Genomic DNA, 22,291 nt, shown 5'->3' with positions numbered 1-22,291 from the left:
ATCTGATTTTATCAAGCTTGAGTCAATTGTATATTTCCAGAAACAGTGCTTGCTAATGTCTTTATTAGATGTAAAATTATGACCCTCTTGAAATTCTTAATACTATTAAGATAGTATTAAGTACTGGGATGGCTTTGATTTTTAGCTGTACTTTCTCATTCATTACCAAGCTCTAAATGCTCAGTTTCAAACCATGTTTTTCAAGACAGGGTTTCTCTGCATTGTTTTGGAGCCTGTCCTGTAGGCCAGGCTGACATTGAACTCACACAGATCCTCCTACCTCTGCTTCCCCAGTGCTGGGATTAAAGGCGTGCACCACCAACACCATGATTTCTAATCATTATTTTAAAATGTTTTATGTTATTGCTTTTCCATTTTTAATTTTCAAATGCTAGAGTTTTAGGTCTATAGGCAAAATGATATTTTTTATGTTGTCTCTGCATTTGCTTCAACGTTCGAACTCTTTAGTGTAGGGTCAGTGACTTGTTCCAGATATAAACAAAAAATACTATATGGTATGCATTGGGTAATATGCTAGATCAAGCTAAGACAAGTTTTTAATTTTTAAATCTCTCATTCTACTCATTTTAGTCTACTTAACAAATTTGACAGGAATACATTAAACTTTCCCAACTGACTTCTGATAAAATGTCAGTTTTTCACTTGTATAAATTTTTAGGTTGGTAACCAGATAAGCAGTTCTGGAACTGTTAAATCTTTCCAGTGAAGGGGTCTCTCCTCATATAGCAACTGTACAGACACGTGGCTGTGCCTACTCAGCAATTTGAAGTTACTACTATTCTCTTAATTCTGGCATTTGTTAAGCTCTACTGAGTAGCCAGCTGTCAATCTAACTCATTCCTTTGTATTAATCTGATTTTTTGTTCTACTTTAACAATTTTTACTTTTCTTTAGTGTCTGATTGCCTGCAAATTACCACAGATCTGGCAAGCTTCCTACTTCCAAAGATTCAGCTTTTCTTGGATTGCAGGACTCTATGAGCCACTGCCTCTTCTTCATCCATATTTTACCCAGTAGTTCTTTTCAGACTCTCTGACATTTTCCTATCTAATCTTTGACTGTGTTTTCAACTTTTCCATCCTTTAGCTGAGTGTTTACTCCTCTAGCCAGCATGTCTTCTACATTTAGATGTCTGTGTTCCAAGGCAAGGTCTGGCACACAATAAGCAGCTCTGGCTGGCCTAGGACTCACAAACTTGAGGCAATCCTCCCACCTCAGCCTCCAGAGTGCTAGAATTACAGGTATGAGCCAATAGGCCCAGCTTCTCCAGTTTTGTTTAAGATATATTTATGTGTATGTGTGTTTGTGTGGATGTATGCTTCCTGAGTGTAGGTGCTCAGAGACACCAGAAGAGGACAGCGGATCCTTGGCACTGGAGTTATGGACAGCTGTGAGGTATGTGATGTGTATTCTGGGAACCTAACTCCAGTCCACCAAGAGATCTAGAAATGTTTTTAATCACTGAGCCATCTCTCCAGACCAATTCTCAGTTATTTTTAATCTATTTTTAACCTGTCCATGGCTTAAAATTTTAGGGTTTCTTTTTATTTTTGGAAATAGCTTTAAGGATTTTTAAATTTTTATTTTGATGTGTATGTGCTGGTGCCTGCTGAAGCCAGAAGGGGGTGTCAAATGTCCTGGAGCTGGAGTTAGAGTGGCTGTGTGTGGCCCAATTTAAGTGCTAGGAACTAATAAGCTTGGGTCCTTTGGAAGAACAGCAAATGCTCTTAACCACTAAGCCATCCATCACATCCCTATAAAGTCTTTTTTGACTGAAAAAAAAGTTTTTAATACTTTCATGACACAATATTTAAAATACTTTTATTCTTTTTAAGAAACCATTTTTATATGTAGTGTATGTATATGTAGTGTATGTATAGATGTTTTGCTGCATACATGTCTGTGTACTGTGTCAGATCTCCTGGAATTGGAGTTACAGACAATTGTGAGCTGCCATGTGGGTGCTAGGAATTGAACCTGGGTCCTCTGGCAGAGCCGTCAGTGTTCTTAACCGCTGAGCCATCTCTCCAGCCCCTCCTTTTATTCTTCTATGCCTTTAAAACTCAATTTTCACCTCATAGAGGCTTGTTTTTCATAGTCATTTTAGAGCGCTCACATTCCTAATGAACTCTCCAATGAAGGAACTTTGCCAGTCCTGCACTGCATATCACTGTGAAGGTATTTTTTAGGTTTATTCCTTCCTACCGGAGTACTCAGGATATTTCTTTGTGGCCACTAATTTTCAGTCTTTTCTTGAGTTAGTGTTCTTTTACTATAACACACCAGTCCCTATCACACTGCTCTCTGGAGCTGGGCAGAGGGAGACTCAAATGAGTTTCTTTATCACCTATCACACTATTTTCTGAACTATATGAGTGGTGTGCCTCCTCCAGTGCAATCTCATCAGTAAGGAAGAATTAAAACAAACAAACAAAAACCTGTAACTATCCAACAGATTCTACATACAAAGTTACAGCATTCATATTTCAGAAAAGTTCTCTCTCTCTCTCTCTTTTTTTTTTTTTTTTTTTGGTTTTACAAGACAGGGTTTCTCAGTATTGTTTTGGAGGCTGTTGGACCAGCCCGGCCTCGAACTCACAGAGATCCACCTGCCTCTGCCTCCCGAGTGCTGGGATTAAAGGCGTGCGCCACCACCGCCCGGCCATCTTTCTTATTTTGAGACACTAGATATTATACAACACTAGCTGCTTTTTCAAAACTAAAGGCAACACCTTAAGTATCTTTAAATAAAACACCTCATGTGGGGGGCTGGAGAGGTGGCTCAGAGGTTAAGAGCACTGACTGCTCTTCCAGGGGTCCTGAGTTCAATTCCCAGCAACCACATGGTGGCTCACAACCATCTACAATTCAATCTGGTGTCCTCTTCTGGCATGTAGGCAGAACACTGTATATGTATATGTAATAAATAAATAAATCTTTAAAAAAAAAAACAAAAAACCTCATGTGGTCAATAAGGATACCTGGCAAGTCTCTCTAGTACCATAAAAACCATTCAGCTTCTAATTTTCTGATACTCAATCTCTTTTGAGAAATGAGGATGGTACCAGTCTCACAAATGGTCCTCAGATGTTTGTTGCTTTTGATGAGCTGGGCTTACATGTAATACTCACTTTTGCTGTTGGTTATTTTTAGGGAAAATATTTCTTCTCATTTTAATGTTATAAAATGGCCAAGCCAATAAGAAACAGTAGAGAACAAACACAAACATAGCAAACGTCACACTTAATAATGACTATAATTACCACGCTGTGTGTTCCTGAAATGTAAGTACTAAGCGTTGCAGTACATACCCTTCTACTGAAAACCAAACTAGGTTTGTATAGTTTCTCTAAATCTAGAACCTAAAAAAATTTAAGTATCAGAGTCCTCAGGACATCTAACAAAGTTTAATCCATCCCCCCATACAATGAGTATCCAACTTTTAACACTTCAGCATGGCATTGTCATCTACAGACGTGTTGGAATGCACAAAGCTATCCTCCAAGGCATATTAGCCCACAGACCACAGGGACAACACACTTGGAAAGACTATTGTCAATTAACCATAGAGAAGATACTGTATGTCTTCATTGTCCCTTTTATGAAAGGAGATTTTTAAGGACAAGTATATCTACTCTGGATATCTTATTCAAAGACTATTTAAGAAACAGGAAGATTTGAAATTTTTAAAATATAGAAAGCAAGAGATATCCGGAATTGACATCATAGAAGTGTCTTAGAACTTTACACACTATTATTATTAATTCCAGCACACTTAACATACTCTTGAGACATTCAATATGGCACATGTGTTGTTCTTTACACTGCCAGTTCCTCATTATCTTGTCCATCTTTCAGACCCCATGCCAACATATTTACCATATTGTAACAACTGCTTGGATATATGACTGACATCTTAAAACAAAGTTTAGCTAACTTTTTCTGTAAAGGGTCAGGTAAATAAACATATTAAGTTTCATAAGTCATACAGTCTATGTTGCAATTGTTCTAATTGTTCTTTGTAATTAAGTGAATGAAATACAGTGTATTCAAATAAAACTTTACTTGCAAAAACTGGCAGGAGGCTTGATTTAGTTGTGTGTAATAATTCCAGAAAGCATTTTAACAGCAATTGATTTTTTTCATTTTATAATTTAAGTTTTGAACAAAATACATTAAATTGAATATTCATATTAAATTAAATATATTAATGTATGACAGGTCACTTTGGATTTGTCTTCATTTGGGGACAAGAAAGAATTCAATACATTTGGTATATGACTAAGGAAAATAATGGTAACAGAATTAAAGCAATTTCATTAACAGTGCCAATATTGTAAGATATGGCATATGCCTCTCTCCTGGCTAAGGAGCAGTGCTGGCTAAGGAGCAGTGGATGACATCTTGGGAGAGGCTTCTGGAAAAGAACCCTCCCTTATTCCCTTAGATATTTTGTATCTAGAGAAGCACTCAACTCATCCCTGAAGCTTAGTGTAAGCTAGGCAAAAGGGCCCTGGTCAGAGTTGAGAATTTTCTATTACTCAGTTAGTCCATCTTAAATGATGGAAAGGCTCAAAACTTTACAAATTCACTTGCAGCAAGTCTTAGTTAATTTCTGTAAATGAAAGGAAACACTTAAGGTCCTGAAAGCCATTAAGAATTAAAGTTTAGAAAAAAACTCTATTAATTACTGATAGCGAGGTAACTAACTATATAAATTGTACTATCTCAGAGAAAATGTGGTACTCCTTTCTTTGATACTGTATCTAAAACCATGCCCAATCCCCCAATCCCCACCCAGTCAATGGGAATTAAATCCTATTAGGTGTACTACCAGTGAAATATATGTGCAGCCCTTTTACTCTTTTTTATTTTGAGATTGGGGGGGGTGTCTCACTAAGTTTTCCAGCATGGCCTTGAACCTGCTAGGATCACAGGTTTGTACTAGGCCCAGTTTGAAACACTTTTTCAATAGAGCAGAGCTTTTTGTTCTTGCTTTTCTTTTAAGTAAGAGATGAGCAAATTCTCTTTGCAAAAAGGTAAATAGTAACTATTTTAGGTTTAATTAACCATACAGTCAGCCATCGTGGCTCAAAAGTAGCCACACACAATGTGTACTAGAGTCCACTATTCAAGACTGAGAAGAAATTGATCACACAGACTAGAAATTGATTACATAGACTATTCCTCTCTAAACAGTTTCCAGGTAAAGATACATATTATATAGATATGTTGCTATTCCAAATCACACACCTGTTTCAAAAGACATTTATGTATGTGTACATGTTTTTGTGTGTGCACCAACTTTTACTGTGAATTTATGCTATACTTCAGGAAGAAAAAAAGGTAAACCTCACCAGTAATAATTAACCAAGAAAATTTGCACATGTGCTTACGCAAACACTTCTGAGAATTAGTATAGCAAATTCCACTAATTTCATTCAAATGATGAAAATTTAGAAAACACAATTACTTGACATTTATCATAAGTAATAAACACGATGTCAGGGTTTGTTACAGTTAACAGACTTGAGACCCACAGATAAGGAGCAAGACATGCTCATCCTTACAGAAGCACTACCACTTTCTATACACAAGGAAATTAACGTGAAAAATGAGGCCGGGGGTAGGATTGCTAAGTTTATGGGGTGAGAAGACAGTTTTTTACTCGGTGGCTTAACGTCTTTCTGCGTGTTATACCTTTACTATGTAATGTATCAGCTTCATAGTTTTTAAAAATGACGTAAGATACACATCCAATATATACACTAAGCATACAGAAATAATGAATAGGTCAGATGGGATAGTTTTATCACACTGGATAACTCTCCGAGGTCAGACTAGTTACCTCTATCTCCAATGCTATGAGCTACTTAAGTCAGGCTTTCCCGGAACACCCTCTGGTGACACCTATGGTCAAGAAACTTAAAATAGCCTTGCAGAGTAGCAACTTAATCCAGCTACATATCCAGGATGTCAGGGGGCCCAAGTCATCCAAGCGTAACTTCCTTGCTTCCCAGACTGCAGCAGTAAGAGGCACAAAAACATCCAAGAAAAGAGTGGCTTTCGTCTGTCTGTCTCCCAGATCCCACCAACAACAGGAAACTGTTGCCTATGCCCTAGAGATATGCTCCACCAACACTGCTCAGTCCTCACTACCTCAACGAGGCACTATTTCAAGGCTTTGGTCTTCAGGGAAAAAGTTAAAGATTTGCCTCTCAATTTTGAAATGGCTCATGGTAAAATGCATTACATTTAAAAATGAATGAAAATCCAGGACTCTCATCATTACTCAACATTTTAGAATCTACTATATTAGATTGTACATAATTTTTATAATAAAAGGTTGAGAAATAAAAACTAAAATAAATAAGTCTTCCAACCACTGGCCAGAGGCTGAAAACTGGTTAATAAAAATCCGATTCCGCTCTTGGGAATGGTGAAGCAATAAACAAAAAACCAGCTCTTGCTCCCCTCTCTCATCCCCGTGACGACTAAGAGAGGAAGAAAGAGTAAAACCTGCAGTTTCTGACCATCACATCAGAGCAGCAGCGTCGTTTCCATGTGAGGAATCAGTGCCCACAAAATTAAGGTTCCAAGTGTTCTTCTCACAGTAATGTCTAGTAAATCTATTCTACAAATGTCTCCGAGCTCCTCCTACATTCTCTCTTGTGTGAAGGGACAGGAATGAACAAAACAATATGCATGACCCAGAGGCAAGGGTTTAACATTTCTTAACGTCACAATCAAACTTCTTCTCATGGAAACAAAGCTAAAGACTCCTAGTGACTATTCGTTCCAAATATTAACTGCTTATTAAATCCCAAACTACAGTTTCCAGAGGGGTTTAAGCAAAGAAGTCAGTGTAATTCTTTTCACAGCATACTGACAACTTAATATTGTTATGAAAGATAAACCGCACATTGGTGCAAACAACGAAATTCTAAAGATTAAAAAAACGCAACCCTAAACATTAGCCTCTCCAGATCCAGTGATGATGTTTTGGCAAGCGGATTAAACCATTATTTATGCAGCAAAATGAACAGGGCACTTGTTTATTCTGTGCTCCGACATAGTCTTGTAAGTATTCTATGAAAAAAAAAAAAAGATGCTCGGTCAACAATAGATTGCAGTGTCCAAGTACCTTCATCACATAAACCCTTATTATCTTGGGCTTTTACATTTACATCATGCAAATCTTGGTGCCTCCATAGAGCCAAGGGGCTTAGCACTCACACCTCTCCTACAAAACCTCAACTGTATTTTAATATTTTTTTATGAATTTGACCTCTTAGAACACATTTCCAACGAATAACCCACTCTTTTAGGGCGAGGAGAAAAAGCACCCAGAATCCTGACAACGTTTAAAGAAACATCTGTGTAGGAACCGGCGTGCTATTTCCACTGAAATAACGCACTGCCCCCTTTCAAACTTAGCTCGAAGATAGAGTTTAGGAGCACGCAAAGGTAGGGGTGGCAACTTTGCTGGTAGGGTCCGCTGACACTACACCAAGCAGTGGCTCCGCGACCCGGGCCAAGGCCAGGGGCCGGGAGGACGGCAGCAGCAGGTAAGGGCGGCCGGGAGTCCGGGCCTGGCCTCGCGGGCTCGTGCGGCGGGAGCGGCCGGCGCCCCAAGCCCGGCAACGCGACGACCCTCCCGCTGCCGAGGCGTCCGCACGCTCTCCAGTAATCCAACACCCCGACTTTCAAACAGGAGGCCGGGGGGAGAAGTTCCAACCGTGCCTCCCCTCCCAGGGTTGCGAGCGAGCATTCGACCTACGCTCGCCACGGCCCTCGGGGACGCGCCGGGCCGAACGTGGGGCCCAATCCACGACGGCGGGAATCCGCACCGCCCGACGCCCGAGGCGGCCAGGCCGACGGCGGACGGCTCAGAGCGGGCAGGAGTCTCCGGGTAAGCGGCCTGGCTCGGCAGTTAACGACCGCGGCGGCGCCTCTCGGGCGGCCAGGCGCGAGCCCGTCTCTGAGGCGCGCCAGGCCCGGGCCGAGGCGCCACAGCCCAGCAACTTCTGGCCGCCACCTCAGCGCCTCGGCGGGGAGAGCGGGCAAGCGAGCCGGGGGGTGGGGGGTGGGGAGGGGAGCAGAGAGCGCGCCGAGCAGGGCTTACCCCGAAAATGAGCGGCTCCTTCCCTGCCCGCCGCCGGCTGGCTGAGGCGCGGCTCGGCGGAGGCGTCGCGGCTGGCAGCGAGCGAACGGAGAGGCGGCGGTGCGAGTCCTGAGCCGCCTGAGAGGAGACGCGCCGCCGCCGCAGACAGCTCGGCAATATGGCCGCCCGGCGCCTCCTCGGGGGGGAAGGCGGGGCCGCCCCGCGCCCCCTCCTCCCGCGGCCCGCCAGTGGCGGGCGAAGCCGGGGCCCGAGCGCCAACGCCGCGGCCGCAGCGAGGGCGTCCCTCCCGGCCCCCCCGCCGGGGGGGCTCGGCGCCACGGGCGGAGACGAACGGGCCTCAGCCGGGGGACGCGCTGCGGGGCCTTGGCCAAGGCTTCCCGAGGGACGAGGACGCTAGGGGCCAGCAGGAGCCCGAGTCCGAAACCCCGCAGTGAACGAAGCGGAGCCGCGCGCCCGCCGCCTGCCCCCGCCCCGCGAGTGGAAACTTGAAACTCCCGCTGGTGCCAGGGAACTCGCGGAGGGCGTTTCCAGCGCCCCCGAGGTGGAGCTGTTCCCAGGAGGAGGGGGGCACCCGGGGAGCCGCTGCAGGGTGTAGTTGGGTGCTAGGCATCAGCATCCCGGGCTAAAAGAGGGGAATAGGCCCAGCATTCGCAACAAAAAGGACAATGTTGTGCGGATTTTAACCAAACAGAAAAACTGGCTGCTTTCAATCTTGCAGTGTTTTTAGTTCCTTTCAAAAAGCCAGTGGGTATGACTCTATAATGTGATCGGGTTTTTTGTTTGTTTGTTTAGTTGGTTGGTTGGTTGGTTTTTGGTTTTTAAGCAAGGATACTCCTTGGCAGATAGGAGTAGGTTAAGAAAAAGTTGGAAGTAGGGCCCAAAGAGCAGCCAAACCTAAATTATTCTAGACTTGGAAAAAGTTAACCCTCTGACCAGAGTCTCACTAGACTAGAAAGAGTGGCTAGCTTCTTCTGGTGGAGTTATGTCCATGCTGCCAGCCCTGGGTATTTTCTGCTGAGATTTAGAGTAACACTTGGTGTGACTGTAAGGACAGCAAGGATACAACCCCTTATCAGCCTGCCGCATTTCATTTCAGATGCTTTACTTAATATATATTTGTAAACGAACTTTCATTACAAGTAAAATTTAGTGTAGTTAACTTTTATAGAACAAATAATTCAACTTCCTGACCTTAGGCTTGCCTTTGCTGAGACAGTAGCTTTCCCAGGAACTCTGCACAACACTTTCACCAAGCTTCCTCTTCAGCGACTTACCACCATTGCCATTAGAGACCTCACTAAACACTTAAGAAGCCTCCAGAGAGTCCAGGTTAATCTCAGAAGTCTTTAGATTGCAGATTCCTCAAGGATGGGAAGCAGGTGCGTGCTTTGTAACCAAACAGGTTTATGTGGTTCTTGGAGACCACCAAAGGAATACTTGTTGACCCTAGTCCCACGAATTCAACAACAACAACAATAAAAAAGAAACAGTAAAAATGTTGTGCAAATCTCTAAATAGTACACACATCAAACTGAAGTCTGCGGTGCCCTTTGCAACGGAAAGCGGAGCGATCGGTCTTGGTCATATGCTCGGAGCAGTGTGAAGTGCTTTCACATGACTGCCTTGTTTAATGATTACAGCAACCCCGGGCTCAGGGTGAAAGCTCCCATTGGCATTAAAATAAGGTAATGAATAAAGTGGAGCCTCAAAAGAGTTATTTGTCAATGTAACCTTGCTGGGAAATGGCAGAGCCATGACTTAAACCCAAATGCAAAGCCTGTTTGACTCAAAAGCCCTGAACATATTCTATGCTTTGCCATAGCAAACCCAAGACAAGTTGTATCATTTCAGTTGGCTATCGTATTGGTAAATATTTAAGTAAAAGATAGTATTCAAGCTGGTAAGATTTAAAAGGGGCACTCTCAAATGTAAACTGAAACGAATTCCAGCAAGCAATTTGTTGGAGTGATTTGATCTTTAAGAGGGTCCATCACTCTGTGAACAAATAATCCCATATTTGGGGTTCTTTCTGAAGAAAATAATCTGAAATAGAGCAAAAACTCCATCACAATATTATCTTAAGGATGCATATATTAAACATAGAAACACACCATTATTTTATTTTGTTCTTCACATCAAATACTAACACTTTGAAATATAAACTATTCAATCTAAATATCCCAAAACTTGAATTTTGTGATGTAGGTATGTGTGTGTTGCCAGTGACTACGCTGACTCCACCCTTTTCTCCCAGCATTCTCCGTGTCAGGCCGTCTTGCCCAACCAATCTCTTTCTGCCCTGCTATTGGCCAATCAGCTTTGTTATTAACAGTAAGTGAGCATAATCCACAGCAAGTGTCAGAGAGGTGAAAAAAAATACATATTTCCTAAAACACTCTTGTTGCCCTGGAAAGATATAGGATATTAATAGTTGCCAAGATATATATTTTAAATAGCATATAAGATGTTTTAAGATCATAGTTGGGTATAGTGACTAACACCTTTAATCCTACCACTTGGGAGATAGAGGCAAGCAGATATCTGTGAATTCAAGGCCAGCCTGGTCTGCAGAGTGAGTTCCAGGACAACCAGAGCTACATAGTGACACCTTGTCTCAAACAAAACAATAACAACAGAAAACCCAATTAAATGTATTACCAAAGTCTCTACACTACCTTCTTAGTGGACTTCACCACACTATGTTGGTTAATTCTAATTTCTGGAATTCCAATGCTGGTTGTAAAGCATTGGTTTCACCAGCACACATAAAAGTACTGCCTGAAATGAAGAAAATTAATTTTTACAAAGATACTTCATCTAGTTTTGTTTTTTGGAAACTAAGCTACAGGCCCTTGCTGGTTTATAAGGCTGGCCCTCTGTTTAGGTAATGAAGAGAGCAAACAGTGCTGCATGTCGTGACTATCATGAAGGTGCACACACAGTGGTCAGAGAGACAAAGAAGGGAGCACTAAAGAAGGAGGCAAGAAGCCGGGTTTTGATGGCACATGCCTTTAATCCCAGCACTCGGGAGGCAGAGGCAGGTGGATCTCTGTGAGTTCGAGGCCAGCCTGGTCTACAGAGCGAGTTCCAGGACAGCCTCCAAAGCCACAGAGAAACCCTGTCTCAAAAAAAAAAAAAAAAAAAAAAAAAAAAAAAAAGGAGGCAAGAGGGGTGTACAAGTTTCCTCGGAGAAGCAGGAAAGGCGCTCTGGGTGCTGAGTAGCAATGTGTGGTTGATACCTAGGGGCTTCAGAAAGATAAGTTGGGCAACACCGGATTTTTGGTTCGTAAGACTTAGGCACGAAAGAGAAGAATGCCAGGTGGGATTAATCAACCAATATCTGATTGGATTTAAGGCCCATCCCATGGGATGGAACCCATCCCCAACACTGCTTGGGTGGCCAAGAACCTGACACTAGGGAAAACCAAATACTGCTACCCTGCTAAGGGAGCAAACAAATAAAATGACTGCTAGTGACATGCTGCCTGCCGCACTCATAGATCAGTGACTGACTCAAGCCATCATAAAAGTGACTTACTCAAGCCATCTCTTGCGGTAGATGGAAACAAATACAGAGTTCCACAGTTGAACAATGTGCAGAGAGTGAAAGACCTTGGAACACTCATTTCTAAATGGGATGTCTCCATCAAATCCCTCCCTTCAGGACTCAGGGAACCCTGTGGAAGAGGAGATTGTAAGAGCCAGAGAGGATGGAGAACATGAAGGAAACAAGGCCTTCTAGACATAGCAGGATGGACACACAGAGACTGTGGCGGTATGCACAGGGCCTGAACAGATGTGCACCGGATAGGGTCCAGCACTGAGAGAAGTGACACAACCCCCCATCCTTAAGCCAGAGGCTGTCTCCAACCGATAAACGCTCAAATGAAAAATTGGTTCTCTCCACCAATTCTCCCTGAGAATACAAACCACTCTTAAGGGCAGGCCCCATGCCCAGAGTATATGGCCAACACAAGCAGGCTCAATGGCATCTTCAGAGATTCTTTGTCTCTTGCTTCTAATAAAAAACAAAACAAAACAACAACCCACCTTACAGATCCTTTTTGTATATACTATGGTTTTCAGTTTTGTGTTTTTATGTAATTCCTGGGTGTGAGTGAGTGAATGAGTGAGTGTGTGTGTGTGTGTGTGTGTATTTTATTTTAATATTATTTTTAGATGCCTGTTTTTTTTTTAATGAGAGACAGAAAGAGTGTCTATTATTGGGAGGGGATTTGGAGAGAATCTCAGAGGACTTGGGGAAGGGAAATAGTAATCAGATTATATTGTATAAAAATCTATTTTCAGTAAAATTGAAATAGAGGGAAAAAAGAGGAATAATGTGATCTACTTCATATTTTAGTAAGACAATAGACAACAATGCAGATTGCATGGTTCAGTTACAGTGGACAATGAATTTACAAGGGATACCTTAGACAGTTTGGCTAAAACACTCCCCATGGGAGGGCAAGAGCTCCTGAGTTTGGGAGGTGGTAGGATCCAGAAAGGACTTAGAATTTGTTAAAAGAGTTGGGAACAGCCTGAAGATAAAGACAAGATGCAGAACTGCTTTCAGGATTTCTGGTTTGTTTCCAGAGGGCAAATAGGAACATAAAAGAAATGCTTCTATCACTCCTTATGGAGGGGCCCATACTTACTAGTTGTAAACAGACATTTCCTGTTCCTACTGCCCAGTCCCAAATAACCAGCTCAGAGGATGAATATGAATTGTAAATGTTTGGTTGATGGCTCAGGCTTATTACTAGCTAACTCTTACACTTAAATTAACCCACATTCCTTACCATCCACCAGGCCCCCAGTTTACCCCAGGAGATCTCATCTATTTCCCCTTCCCAGGGTTATCCATGTGTCCTTCGTAGGGTCCTACTTCATACCTAGCTTCTCTGGAACTGTGGATTGTGGTCTAGTTACCCTTTACTTTACATTTAGTATTCATTTATGAATGAGTACATACTGTGTTTGTTTTTCTGGGTGTGGGTTACGTCACTCAGAATGAATTTTTTCTAGTTCCATCCATTTGCCTGCAAATTTCATGGTGTCATTGTTTTTTACAGCTGAGTAATATTCCATTATGTAAATGTACCACATTTTCTTGATTGATTCTTTAGTTGAGGGCCATCTAGGTTGCTTCCAGGTTCTGGCTATTGTGAATATGCTGCTGTGAACATAGTTGAGCAAATATCCTTGTGGTTTGATTGAGCATCATTTGGGCATATGCTCAATAGTAGTAATGCTGGGTCTTGAGACAGATTGATTTCTAATTTTCTGAGAAACTGACATACTAATTTCCAAAGTGTCTGCACCAACACCACAAATGGAGGAGTGTGTTCCCCTTACTCCACTAACACCACAAATGGAGGAGTGTGTTCCCCTTACTCCACATCCTCTCCAACATAGGCTGATAGGCTGTCATCAGTGTTTTTTTTTTTGTTGTTGTTGTTGTTTTGTTTTGTTTTCCGAGACAGGGTTTCTCTGTATTGTTTTGGAGGCTGTCGGTCCAGCTCAGCCTCAAACTCACAGCGATCCGCCCGCCTCTGCCTCCCAAGTGCTGGGATTAAAGGCATGCGCCACCACCACCTGGCTGTCATCAGTGTTTTTGATCTTAGTCATTCTGATGGTATCTCAGAATTATTTTGCATTTCCCCATGACTAAGGATGTTGAGTAATTCCTTAAATGTCTTTTGGCCATTTGAAATTCAATTTTGAGAATTCTTTGTTTAGCTTTTCACCCCATTTATTAATTGGCTTATTTTGTATTTTAATGTCTTTATTTATTTATTTAATGTTCTTTATTTATTCTGTAAATTAGCCCTCTGTCAGATGTGAGGTTGGTGAAGATCTTTTCCCATTCTACAGGCTGTAATTTTGTCTTATTTACCATGTCCTTTGTGTTACAGAAGCTTTTCTGTTTCAGAAGGTCCCATTTATTGACTCTTGCTCTCAATTTCTGTCCTGCTGGAGTTATATTTAGGAAGTGGTCTCCTGTGCCAGTGTGTTCAAGGCTACCTCCCACTGCCAGACAGAAGCTTAACAGAGAAATAAGGGAACTAACAGATGTTATGACTCAAATGGGCTTAACAGACATCTATAGAACATTCCACCCAAACACAAAAGAATATACCTTCTTCTCATGGAACCTTCTCTAAAATCCACCACATACGTGTCACAAGGCAAAGCTCAACAGATACAAAAAAAGTGGAATAAACTCCTGTGTCTTTATGGGATCACCATGGCTTAAAGTTAGAAATCAACAACAACACAAATTATAGAAAACCTACAAACTCATGGAAACTGAATAATGCTCAACTGAATCACCACTGGGTCAAGGAAGAAGTAAAGAAATTAAAGACTTCCTAGAATTCAATGAAAATGAATGTACAACATACCCAAATTTATGGGACTCTATGAAAGCAATGCTAAGAGGAAAGTTCATAGCACTAAGTGCCCACATAAAGAACTTGAACTCTCACACGAGTAATTTAACAGCACACCTGAAAGCTCTAGAACAAAGAGAAGCAAACTCACCAAGCAGGAGTAGATGCCAGGAAATAATCAAATTGAGGGCTGAAATCAATAAAATAGAAACAAAGAGAACAATACAAAAAATATCAATGAAACAAAGAATTTGTTCTTTGAGAAAAATCAACCAGATAGACAAACCCCTATCCAAACTAACCAAAAAGCAGAGAGGAATATCCAAATCAACAAAATCAGAAATGAAAAGGGAGACATCCAGAGGAAATCCAGAGAATCATCAGGTCATACTTCAAAAACCTGCACTCCACAAAACTGGAAAATTTAAAAGAAATGAACAATTTTCTGGATAGGTTCCACATACCAAATTAAATCAAGACCAGATAAACAACTTAAATAGACCTAAAACCCCTAAGGAAATAGAAGCAGTCATTAAAGTCTCCCAGCCTCCCCCCCCCAAAAAAAAACAGGACCAGATGACTTCAGCACACAATTTTAAAGAAAGGCTAATACTGTTACCCCTCAAATTGTTCCAAACAATATAATCAGAAAAAATATTGGCAAGCTCTTTTTATGAGGCTAAAGTTTCCCTGATTCCCAAACCACACAAAGATACAAGAAAGAAAGAGAATTACAGACCAATCTCTCTCATGCTGCTAAAATAATAAATAAAATACTGGCAAACCAAATCCAAGAACACATCAAAAAAATCATACACCTTGATCAAATAGACTTCATCCCAGAAATGCTGGAATGCTTCAACATATGAAAATCTGTCAATGTAATCCACCATATAAACAACTGAAAGAAAAAGCCACATGATCATTTCATTAGCTGAAAAAGTCTTTGACAAAATACAACACCCCTTCATGATAAAGGTCTTAGAGAGATCAGGGATACAAGGAACATACCTAAACATGATAAAGGCAATTTACAGCAAACTGATAGCCAACATCAAATTACATGGAGAGAAACTCAAATCGATTCCACTAAAATCAGGAACAAGACAAGGCTGTCCACTTTCATTATACCTATGCAAGGAGACCAAGGGGACACAAATTGGAAAGGAAGAAGTCAAACTTTTTCTATTTGCAGATGATATGATAACATATATAAGTGATCCCAAAAATTCTGCCAGGGAACTCCTACAACTGCTAAATGCCTTCAGTAATATAGCAGGATACAAGATTAACTTAAAAAAAATCAGTAGCTCTCCTATATACAGATGACAAATGGGCTTAGAAAGAAATCAGAAAAACATCACCCTTTACAATAGTCACAAATAATATAAAATATCTTGGGGGTAACTTTAACCAAACAAGTGAAAGACTGTATGACAAGAACTGTGAGTCTTTGAAGAAAGAAATTGAAGAAGATATCAGAAAATAGAAAGGTCTTCCATACACTTTGATAGGTAGGATCAACATAATAAAATAGCAATCTTACCAAAAGCAGTCTACAGATTCAATGCAATTTCCATCAAGATCCCAACACAGATCTTCACAGACCTTGAAAGAACAATACTCAACTTCATATGGAAAAACAAAAAACCCAGGATAGCTAAAACAATCCTGGACAATAAAGGAACTTCTGAAGGCATCACCATCCCTGACTTCAAGCTGTACTATACAGCTATAGTCATAAAACAGTATGGTATTGGCATAAAAACAGACACATGAACCAATGGAATCAAATTGAAGTCCCTGACATTAACCCACACACCTATGAATACCTGATTTTTTTATAAAGCCAAAACAGTACCATGGAAAAAAAAGGAAGTATCAAGAAGGACCTGGAGTTCAAGGTCAGCTGAAACTACTTGAGACCCTATTTTAAAAGATAAAATAACAACAAAAACCCAAATGAACAACTGCTTGCTAAATAAATGGACATAGATATACTAAACAGGTCTTTTTATGCTTATTTGGAAAATACGCTTTTGTTCAAGTCAAGAATTTCAGCAAAAAAATTAGAGCATATTTTTATATAGGAAAACTTTAAAATGGTTTTCCATTAAAAAATATTCAGCTGGCATAAAAATAAACTTTGAGTGCCCATTCCACAATGAGGGATGCTCTCTCAGCCTGGACTCTTGTGGGAGGGCCTAGACCCTACCCTGGATGAAATGACAGACTCTGGAGATCCACCTTACCCTCCCTGGGGATCGGAGTAGAGATTGGGTGGGGGACAGGGGGACCTGGTGGGGAGGGCGGGGGAGGAGGGGAGGGAGAAGGAGCTGGGATTGACATGTGAAACAAGCTTGTTTCTAATTTAAATTTTAAAAAAAAGGAAGAGAAAAAAATTATTCACCATTTTTAAAAACTGTGACAATGCAGGAATATTACTAGTTTTAATGCCTTCAAATAGAAAACAGCTAAGAGAATTTGCATTATGAACAACAGCTCTCACTGTTCACATTATTGAGTGTGTCTAAGAACACATATTCAATGTATTCAACATAATAGCCCTCAGTAAACCCAAAGTAAAGAAAACTATCTTATCACTGATGTTGTATGCTGAGTAAGCCACACAAAGTTAATTGCTGATATGAGCTATAAAATTTCACTACAATCAATAGAAGTATGAGGGTTAATGTGTCTAAGTAACAGTCAGGGAACCATAGGTCTATTCCTTCCTTCATTTTCTCCTTATCTTAGGATCAAATTACTTAAGTACATAATTCATGTGTTCACAGATATGAGCATACTATATCAACAAAGACAAGGTATAAAAGTTATGACTTAATTCTCTCCATTCATATAGTAAAGGCAGTTTAGTTGGTGATAAATGGCAATAAAATTTCAGAAGTAAGTAATAAATGGAGTGGAAAGAGTCTAAAAGAGGGAATGTACAAGCCTGGCTTTATTCCCAGCTCCTACCAACAAGTTACAAAGTGCCCTTGAAAGAGTTTATGGACAATTCTGTAACCTACTTGCAAGGAATGTTAGAGAAAGAAAGCACAGGATCTTTCCCACATACTGTTTAAAGATACTGCAGAATTTTCAGGCCCCCAAAAAGGTGTCAAAGAGCAGTGAATCTCATCTCCAATAATATTGACCAACGACCATCTCATCAGCAGTACTCTGCCTCAAGCTGAGTGAGAACTCTGAGGGGGAATGTGTGTGTCCATGTGTGTACTTAGCTTTCTCATTACTAAGTGAAACAGCTGGACTTCTTCGAGATTTAAAATTCTTCAACTCTCACTCTGACCCATATAAAATGGTTGATTTTAATATAAACAATGTAATTTACAGAATGCATTACACACTTTTATAAAATATGCAGAACATGTGTATGTATAGAGTCACCTTCCATAAAAATCTTCAAAAATAGTGACTGATTTGTAACTCAATAAGCTTTGTGTACTATTACTTTCCTTCCCTTATGGGAGGGAGGGAGGGAGGGAGAATAAAAGGCTTAAGTGAATAACTATTCCCTGTGGTTGTTGGCACTGAATAGTCTCGACAGCTACCATTTTGGTTTCCTTTTATCTGTCTTATTCTATACAGCAGTATTGTTTACTACCCAGGGAAGGTGCTCGGCACTTTATGAAGTGCCAAGCACCAAAGATAAGAGCTTTAATGTTGTATTTTAAAATATGGGGCTTGAGAGATGGCTCAGTGATAAGAGCACTTGCTACTTTTTCAGAAGACCTGAGTTTGGTGTCCAGCACCCATGTTATGTATCTAACAACCACCTGTAACTCCAGCACCAGGGGATCCAACAATCTCTATTGGCATCTTTGAGCACTGATAGACATGTGCATATACACATGTGGATACACACAAACATAACATAAAAATATAAAGAAAGTTTATCCACATATTTGGTGCTTCTTTCTTTAACGAGTGCCGCCCTCCCCCCAGTGGGATGTATTTGGTGATTTATGGTGACAAGTAGACTAAAGTAGCATCAACACTGTGTGCCATAATCTGACAGAGCTCTGTGCCCTAATTCATGGGTTAAAATCTGATTGGCAGCATGACAGTATAAAGAAATGGAGCCTTAGAAAATGATTGGGCTGTAAGTGAGCTGCTCTCATTGGCGTAATTCCTTATGAGAGAGGCTTCCACTGTGTTTGTCCTTTTTCCCTTCTCCCCTTCTATCATATGAGGGCCCTTAGTTACAAGGCACCATCTTTGAAGAGGAGGAAGCCAGCTTTTCCCATTCCCTAAATTGCTGTCATCTTGATTTAGGAATCTCCAGCCTCCAAAACTGTGAGAAATACATTAGATATAAATTAGCTAATTTTAGTCAGCTTTCTGTCACTGTGATGAAGTACCTGAGGCAGTTTACTCACAAAGAGGGAGCCTTTCGGTAAACTCACAGCTTCTGAGGCTCCAATCCAAATACAGTGACCCCAGTGGAGACCCAGGGCCTTGCATACACAGCCGTGTGAACAAGCTGTTCAGAAGTATGTCATCAGCCTCAGTCAAGTTGTCAGACGACTGCAGCCCCTGTCCACAGCCTGAACGCCACCCCAAGAAAACCCTGAACCAGAGCTGTCCATCTGTCTTGCTCCTGAGTTCCTGACCCATAAGAAATTGTGAGCTAATCAGTGTTTAAGTCACAGGTTGGGGTACTTTTTATGTAGCAATAGATAATCAAAACATTTACCTGTAAGGAATTGTCACTCATGATAGACCATTCCTTAGCTTTGAAAAATGACTGAATTACACAAAGTAACCCAGGAGGAGATGAGACTTCAATGAAAAGTCATCCTTGCCTTGCAGAAATAGAAACCACGCCCCCTGGAGTGGGACTTACTCAAACCCACCCTTCCTCTTTAGCTCAGCACAAGCTGTAAGATCCATCCTTGACACCTTCCTCTCCTCACAAACTCACACAACCTATTACTCAACCCTAATTGTTGTTCTTTTGTAAAAGTTTAAAAATTAGAAAAGGAGAAACAGTTGACCTGAACAAGGGGGAGCTCTTGGACTCCAGACTGATGGCTGTGTGGAAAGCATGGGACTGACCCAGACCTCCTGAATGTGGGAGTCAGTGGGGAGGCCTAGGCAATCTATGGGGCCTTGGGTAGTATTTATCCCATGCCACAATGTGTGATGCTCTCTCAGCCAGGACTCTTGAAGGAGGGCCTAGGCCCTACCCTGGATGAAATGACACACTCTGGAGATCCACCATGGAGGGCCTCACCCTTCCTGGGGATAGGAGTGGAGTCTGAGTGAGGGACTGGGAGGGTCTGGTGGGGAGAAGTGGGGAGAAGGGGAGGGAGAAGGAGCTGTGATTGACATGTGAAACGAGCTTGTTTCTAACTTAAATTTAAAAAAGGAAGGAAAAAAAGAAAAAAATTTAGAAAAGGGTGCTAGAAGGAGCCGGGACTGACACGATGGAGCACACGCCATTGAGAGCACATTAGCCATAGTTTATCACAGTGGCAGGAGAGCCAGTGGGAGGGAGATAGCAGAGGGGACCTTTACCTTTGCATGCAGACTGGCTCTCATGGAACCATGGGCTACCCAGAGTGCATTCTGCCAGGTAACAGGGGCAGGCCAGTATGATGCGCGAACCTTTCACTAATGATTTGAGCTCTTGTATCTGTCTTTCTAGCTCCATGACTCCCGTCTGGACCCTTTCAGACTCCATTAATAATGTCCTGTTTTTGCATGTCCACGTGTGCCCCTTCAATTAATTACCATTACTGCATCCATAGTTAATTTGTTAAAATACAATTATGATGATCTCACATCCCTGCTCCCTCCAGACCCACTTGTAGACATTCTCATCTTTGATTTGCATTTGCTCGCCAAGCTCAAGTCACCCTGGCCTTCTATAATTATTAGATTACATCTACTTCCACACCCAGACTGCCAGGGTCTCCCGCCTCTCTCCACCCCATCCACCTACTGAATTTGTCCTCCTGATATTAATCATAACTCAAGCCTGTGCTAAGTGCCCTTGTATGAACCCCATGTACTTTTCCTTTATAATACTAAGCACCTGTTGCACTATTAACGTTTAGATGTTAAAAAGCCAACTGACTACTAGACTGTGAGTGTGTCAGTGCAATGACCCACAGTAAAGGCTACTGCAGCTAGCAACATTTAGGTTGAAAACATGTGAGTTAGGCCATACTGCTGACTAGGAAGGATTATGTTTGTTTTCATTGTGCTAACCGTGACACTTAGACCTGCATTCCAAATCCACAGCTACCATATAAAATCCTATTTAATGTATTTTTTGTCTTATATGACCCTCATTTATTTATACAGAAAGCTGATTTCTTGCTTGAATAGACAGCAGTCTTATTTTTCTTTCTCAGAATGATATCTAGGGATAGTGGTTTGAATAATGGCCCCAGAAACTCATATGTTTGAATGCTTAGTCATCAGGGAGTGACACTATTTGAGAAGGATTAGGAGGTGTGGCCTTGTTCAAGGAAGTGTGTCAGTAGAGTGGACTTTGAGGTTTCAAATGCCCAAAGCCAGGCCTGCCCCGGTGCTTCAGTCTTTGGATCAGGATGTAGCTGTCAACTACTTCCCCAGTGCCTGCCTATGTGTTCCCATGGTACCCACCATGATGACAATGGACCAAACCTTTGAAACTGTAAACAAGGCCCCAATTAAACACTTTTATAAAAGTTTCTTGGTCATAATGTCTCTTCATAGCAATAGAACAGCAATGGACACTGGATAAGTAGTCTAGAAAGGGACTTAACTGCTCTATTGTCAAGACTATCTGTTTCACAACCTTTGTGCTCTTCAACTCTCAACATGTGCCTTTCATCTCATGGCCAAAGATAGGTGCTCCAGCTCCTGCCATCACTAAAGCCATGAGATGAGAAATTATATAGATGGATGGTTGGATAGATAGATAGATAGATAGATAGATAGATAGATAGATAGATGATAGGCAGACAGAGATAGATACTGAAACTCACTCTTTTCAGGATACTTCCTAGATTGTTTCCCTCTATCTATACATGTGTATATGTATGTATATATATAATATTATATGAAAATATAATATTTATTGGTTTTTAACTTAGTACTAGGACCAAACGAAACTGCAAATCAGGTTAGCAGTGTATAGGTTTTTCTTCTTGTTTGCTTGTATTTATTTTTCATTTGTTTCTTTGGTTGGTTGGTTTTGGGTTTTTTGTTTTGTTTTGTTTGAGGTAGGGTCTTGATCTCTAGCATAGGTTGACCTCAAATTTGCAATCTTCTTGCTCCAATCTCTGAATTCCTGGGATTATATGTATTACATGTCTTGCCTTGAAACAACATATTTGTGGGGGGGGTTAGTGGAATTACACATATTTGACTATGCATTTGGAGTTCAGAAAAAAAACATTAGGTATTATTCATCAGGAGCCACACACACACACACACACACACCCTTTTTGAAACAGGCTGTCTCACCCTTCTGAAACTCAACAGTTAGACTAAGTTGGCTGACCAGCAAGCCCCAGGAATCCTCTTGTCTTCACCTCCCAAGCCCTGGAATTACAAGCATGTGTCACCACCCCTGGGCTCTGGGAATAGAACTCAGGTATTCATGCTCACGTGGCAAGCACTTTACCAACTGAGGCACCGTCAGCCCCCAGCTGAAAATTACCATGATTTATAGATGGTAAAGAAATATCTATGATAAATATATTAACCTGCAGATTCTGAAGGGAAAGTTTAC

At 41.2% G+C, this 22,291-nt stretch overlaps 1 protein-coding gene across 5 annotated transcripts in view; it reads right to left on the bottom strand.

Moving 5' to 3' along the window:
- Window positions 1–9,445, bottom strand: part of Rdx (radixin) — a 79,081-nt gene extending 69,636 nt beyond the window's left edge. For 3 of the 5 annotated variants that reach the window (XM_040729986.1, XM_040729985.1, XM_040729988.1), the window contains exon 1: window positions 8,147–8,279. The gene's annotated coding sequence lies outside the window, so the exon portion shown is untranslated. Of the gene's footprint in view, window positions 1–8,146; window positions 8,324–9,337 lie in introns of those variants that run through there. The other 2 variants (XM_040729984.1, XM_040729987.1) reach the window with 2 other exon arrangements.
- Between the last annotated feature and the right edge of the window lie 12,846 nt (window positions 9,446–22,291).

Source organism: Mesocricetus auratus, unplaced genomic scaffold, assembly GCF_017639785.1.
Source record: "Mesocricetus auratus isolate SY011 unplaced genomic scaffold, BCM_Maur_2.0 Super-Scaffold_100022, whole genome shotgun sequence".
Lineage (NCBI taxonomy): Eukaryota > Metazoa > Chordata > Mammalia > Rodentia > Cricetidae > Mesocricetus > Mesocricetus auratus.
This window is presented reverse-complemented; position numbering and strand designations above follow the sequence as displayed.